Raw genomic sequence first — 6,570 nt, 5'->3', positions numbered from 1 at the left:
AACGTCGTAATGCTTCCTTCCGCCAAAAACTTTTGAACTTGTGGAACGAGGAATGAGCCTCCATGACGCTGCAGCACGGTCTATTCGACAGTAATATATTCACGATAAATGATGCCGCGGATACCGAAAAACCGATCTCTTTACATTGCTTCAAGTCGCGTCTTGGACTTCGACTCACCTTCTACTATCCAGAGCTTACTTCATTTGTGGTACTTGGGGTCATACTCATGTACTCACCGCCTGCAATTTTCAGGAGATTGTCGAATGTTTTTTGATAAGCCTCGCTAAGAATTCGATCCCAAGATGTTATTTATAATGTGAGAAGCTAATTTCCACACAGCCAGACGAAGCCCTACTGGGAGAGTATAATCAAAACAGATTTAAACCTCTCTAGAACCTCTCTAAAGACAAACTGAACATATGGCCTGGAAACCATGTAAAACGAGACACAGAGTTCGTACAAAGTACAAAGATATGCTCAATAAACCTGAAAACCGTGTAAATCGATCTAAAGAAGACAAAGAAAAGGCGAAGATATGTTCGTTATAGTCGAGTAAAATGGTATGAGAATTGGATACGGATTGTGTATTTTTTTTAGGTTTTCAAACCATTTTCTGTTTGCACTTAGATAAATTCTGAGATAGAGGGAGTTTCTTGCTTTTTTTGTATCTTAGCGAATTAGAATGTACAGGTAGTTTTTTGTACAACTGTCCTTTATCCAAATTACTGCAGCTGTTCCTACTGCTTCTAAATATTAAATCATCTCGATCATATGTGGAAAATGTTGCGCTTACAGTAATTCCCTGACGACACTTCTTCGAATAGAAGCTTCCATTCGGTTTATTGTCCTAACAGTCGCTTCATTCATTTCATATTCGTTTGCTACCGATTTTGTGCTTTGTCCAGATATTACCAAATTTACCAAGTAAATTGTTCCCCTTTCCTTGAGCTTTCTTTTTTTGACATTAAAGTTAACTACGAATTCAAAGGCTGATAGACTTGTATATGAGACGCCTGCTGAATTCCGTTATCAGCTCGAAACGGTTGCCGCAGCTGTAACTGGTCTGCCTTCGATTATGAGCCCTTATTCCTTTTATCTGCTTCCTGCTTTCTCTGTCACCTTTCAATGGTACCAAAATGTAATCAGAATTAACGTCAAAATGTACAATCCTTGCAGACAATCATCTAACCAGGTCTACGGGATCCTCGACCTACAGATCGAGGTGGAATCATCTTAGCACCTTCTTCTCAGCGGCTCTGCTCTCGTCGGGCAAAGATTTAGACATCTGGGCTCTTACTTTTTGGTTACTCTAATCCGAAGCACCTTCTTCCTTTTTTCCACCTGTCTGGCTCCATTTCTTCTGCTTTCCCTCCCTCTATATGGTATCATAACGGACGAATTTTGAATATTTCTATTTATTTATCGAATTTATATTTATTTATCCTAACCTAAACTCACCGTATATTTAGGAACCAGCACTAACACCGATAACAATGTCAGCCTTGAAATCCAACGCAGAATCTCTCTTGCCAACAAGTGCTACTTTGGACTAAGTAGGCAGCTGAGCAGTAAAGTCCTCTCTCAACGAGCGAATGTAACACTCTACAAGACTCTCATCATGCCCGTCCTAACGTATCTCGCAGAAGCTTGGACGATGATTACATCCGATGAAGCTACGCTTGGAGTCTTTAAGAGAAAGATTCTGCGCAAGATTTTTATACCTTTGCACGTTGGCAGCGACGAATATTGAGCTCTACGACGACATAGACATAGCGCAGCGAATAAAGATCCAGCGGCTACGCTGGCTGGGTCATGTCGTCCGAATGGTTGCAAACGTTCCGGCTCTGAAAGTATTTGATGTGGTACCAGCTGGTGGTACCAGACGAAGAGGATGACCTCCTCTACATGTGAAAGGTCAGGTGGAGAAGGACTTGGTTTCACTTGGTGTGTCCTACTGGCGCCTGTTAGCACGAGAAAGGAACGACTGGCGCGCTTTGTTAAACTCGGCCAAAATCGCGTAAGCGGTTATAGCGCCATTTAAGCAGAAGAGAACCTAAACTAACCTTCGTATGAGAGGCAAAACACGTCAAGTGTACCCGCTGAAAAACTTCATAACTTCTATTTTGAGGAAATTTGGTGATGATGCTCCACTTTCCGTTAGCATTAATTGTGCAAAAGGATCAACATAAATGTAAATTATTATTATTATTATTATTTTTATTCTTTTTTTTTTGTCAACTGCACCGTGGTGCAAGAGTGTGTTCAAGATCAAAATGTATGTGCGACATTTTAACTTCTTGCCATAAGTTGGATGTCATTTTATATGAAAAAATTCCAAGCTTCCATTTGAACATAACTTAAAAAAATAAAAAAATATCGAAACTGGAAAATTTTCCATGAAATATTTACCAAAAAATAAATAAATTTATAAAATGAAAGAAATAGATTCTTTTTTAGAAATAAATTATGACATTTTCTAAATGCATAATTTTTTTATTATTTTTAATCGTTAAGCACGGAAAAAATCCTATCGAAAACATTTATTTAGTTGTCTTTTAAACCGGCAATTATTTCACTAACAATTCAAAGAAAAAGATTTGTCTTAGAAAATAAATTTGCTTACCCCTATAACTCGGCAACCACTCAATATTTCACTCCCTATCCTGTGACACAATTTATGGTACAATATAATAGAGTATCTTCCCCGAATTTCAGCAAAATCGAAGCTATCATTTTTTTACACTGATGCACTTGGTGATTTGCTCCATAACTGAATTGTAGCAGGATCGGAAAACTTCAATTAAAATCATCGTTTTCTGAAATAAACTGCTCAGTCTGGAATCCTTTGGACCTATAAAATATTTTTTATTTCTTTATTTAATATATGGAATAGTTTGAAGAGGATCCAACACCCAACACACCCGTTAAGATCTACACGGACGGGCCTAAAATGGACACCGGTGTAGGATCAGGGTTATTTTGCGAAGAGCTTTCTATTAGTGAATCCTTTAAACTACCCGATCACTGTAGTGTTTTTCAAGCGGAAATAAACGCTATTCATGAAGCCTTAAAATGGCTAAAGATAAACAGAATATCATCAACGGATATCTGCATTCTATCAGACAGCCAAGCTGCCCTACGAGCCCTGGATGCATTCCAAACAACATCAAGGAGGGTCTTACGTTGTTGCCAATCTCTAAATGAGATGGCCAAACAATATCGTATAATCTTATGCTGGGTTCCAGGCCACAGAGATATACCAGGGAACTGTAGGGCAGACCAACTTGCAAGAGAAGGTACCTGTTTGCCAGACATAAGTAATTTTATGGAGATACCTCTCGCAACTTGTAAGCTTCTCATTAAGGACGCATTAATCAGGTCTGCAAATCAAAGATGGATTAGCGTTAACACCTGTGAAATTGCTAGGCAAACATGTATAGTATTGTGTATTATGTAGTATTATAAAACTGAATAGACTTCAAATCAGGACCTCTCTGGACATTGTCTCATAGGAAATCATGCAAAGAGATTAGGCGTTTACACGCATGATTTCTGTGGTAGCTGCAGAAATGAGGAGGAGTTGGAAACAATTCATCACCTTTTTTGCACATGCCCAGCTCTAGCCAGAAGCAGGAACCGATTTTTAAAATCCTACTTCTTAACGAATATAGATAATCTATACATTTTAGGTATCAACAATCTTTTACGCTTTGTCAAAAGCTCAGGACGGTACGGAGAGGTAAATGTAGCTCAGCCCCCGCGGTTCACAATGGACCCATTTCGTGGTCTAAGTGGCATCGTTGCCTCTATGAGCGATGCGGCTGCCAAACCTAACCTATTTAATATATGGAAAATAACAATAAATTATTATTTTACAAAACAAGGAGCACTAGTTGCCAGGGCTTACGGCTCACCCTATAAAATTTTTAAGCAATTTTTTTCAGCAACTCCTTATTCGCAATATTCAAATTTTGAAATACAGTCTGAACGCTAATACGCATTTGCAAGTATACTTGTCCATGATCGTTGTCTGCTGTGAAGTACCACATTAGCATTAGCGGTCGTTGCTTTTCGACAAGCGACAACTAATTATAAAACAATGCGCGAAATGTGTACTCGTATGTATGTGTATGTTTGTGCAAGTGTGAGTGTGTGTAGTGCACACCAGCACGCGAGTATGTGGTAACTCGTATAATGCTTATATACATACACACAAACATCTGTATGTGCATGTGTTGAATTTTGTGCTTATCCTGTTCTGCATCACATTCTTCGCATAATTGCACCACGCTTACGCTTGATTTAATGAAATTCCATGGGAAAATAATTTGGCTAATATGTTTTTGGGCATGCCTGTTTCGAATGGACAAATGCAAGCAATTCAACAGTGTGCATTGTTGTTATAATTAAACAAAAAAAAGCTAAATATCTCTCAAAATGTACTCGAATCGAAAGGATTTATCGGTATGAAGAGTATTTTTTTTTAATGACGGAACTTTCCGTAAGAATAAACGTTAAAACAGCTGTCAGCTGTCACTATACCTATTTTTCATTGTGCAGGGAGTGCAAATTTTATCATCCAATTTTAATTTTCTTACTAAACATAAAATAAAAAGTTATTTTGACTTATGGAAATCTCAATTTTGACCTTTATGCGCTCCATTGCTTATCTGTCTGTATACTGCAGCTGTCTAGTTCTTCTTCTTTATTGCAAATTCTTAGTTTAAACTAAAGTTCCCCTTCTAATTCATCTCTCGAATAAAATACTGTAAATGGCTACCAATTTCAAGTCTGCCCAAAGAAAGGACAATAATATAGTGTTATGGTGAGAGCGAGACTTGCAGAGGAAGACAATTAGAGAGGAACATTCTTCTCCTCCTTAACATCAGTCGATTATTTTCTGTAGTGGTATGCTATCTCAGTGGAGTTTATCAAGAGAGCCAGGGTGGGCATATGTCCAAAAACATATTTGAATTTTAAAAGCCGAAAAGGTAAGATATTTAAATATTTTATTTTTAGAAGCGCAAAATTAATCAACTAATTTTTTTTTAATATTTTTTTAACAAAATAATAATGGAAATCTTTATTTTGACAATTGCTTGTCTGTTTGTATACTGCAGCTGTCCACTTTACAGTTGTCAAAAATGATTTACCGTCATTTAAAAAATTATAAATCTACCGATAGGGTGCTTAATTTTGCGCCACCTTCTATAAATCTTTCGAATAGTGAGCATTTCAGCCTCCGATGCTCCCTGTCGGGTTTCTATACCAGCTCGGCTTTAAAGCGTTTTTCTGAAACTTGTTATTTTTGAAAACCGTGTACGCCATAACTCGAAATCTACTCAACCAATCGATTGCACAGCACTTCTTCAGATTATATTAACTATTTCTTCTTATATTAACTCTGCATTCTCTTCTCTACAACTGGCTACCCCATTCCCTTTGAGCATAAAAAAGGGATAATACTTCAAATACTAAAAGGTGACTGAGGAAGAACAGAATAAGCTAACTTTTCTTTTCAATATTTCCGTCACACCTACACACTGTATAAAAGCAATTTGCCACACGCTTGTTAGTGGCACACCAAGTGGTTATATTCGCATACGAACTATGACCAAATACGAGTAAGTATTTATCTATACAAGCAATGCAAATTTATTGCAACAACTGTCAACCACTCACAAGCACAATGAAGCCAAAAACCGGGTGTGGGGCGTTGAGGGTGCAAAGCAAAAAGCCCAAAAAGAACAGAAAAATGAGAAACGAGAAACGAGTGGGCGAACGCGAGGAGCCAAATTACTCGGTGCGTTATTCAACATTAACAACAATTTTGGTCTGTCGGCAAAGTGTACTTTTGTTGTAGCAATTATATTGTATCATAGTTGTTGTTACTGTTGTGTCATTTAAAATTGTCACTGCATGTGGTCGCATTTTTTCCTGCTCATTAACAATTTTGTGGCCACACATGCGCGACAATAACTTATGCGTAAATGAGGCGCGAACACAGCCCACCAACGTGCAGACGGGAGCGAACGAGAGCAAGATATGAAGCAGTGCGTACACAAAAAAGCTAGCAACAGTTCGTACGCCTGAGTGGCAGACAATTTATTATGCAAATTTCCTATTAACTTTATGGCTTTTGCGTGTCGCCGTTGCAACGGAAAATTCATTTGCTTGATAATATCGAGATGCGCTAAACAGTACGTACGTTCACGGCCAAACAAACACTCACACATACACACACACACACACACATTTAAAAATATTTGTCGTTTATTACATAATTAAGTATTTGGCGGATTTTGTTGTTTATAAGGTATAAACTACTTGCCACAAATCGTTTAAAATTTACCGCCGCAAGTTCCATTCCTTTCGACTAATTAATTAATCAGATATTAATTCCGCAATAAATCGATTGCTGCCAATAATTTCAATTAGCTAAATCGCTGCTGATATTTATGTATTCGGTTTTGTGCATTAAATTATATTTATATAGTGGCTAGTTTGTTTTTATTGCACAGCTTAACGGTGTCACGGCACAGCCTTGCCACTGGGCGTTGCCTTTAATT

Source organism: Anastrepha ludens, chromosome 6, assembly GCF_028408465.1.
Source record: "Anastrepha ludens isolate Willacy chromosome 6, idAnaLude1.1, whole genome shotgun sequence".
NCBI lineage: Eukaryota > Metazoa > Arthropoda > Insecta > Diptera > Tephritidae > Anastrepha > Anastrepha ludens.
The sequence above is the reverse complement of the archived record's forward strand: the minus strand, read 5'-3'. Positions refer to the sequence as shown.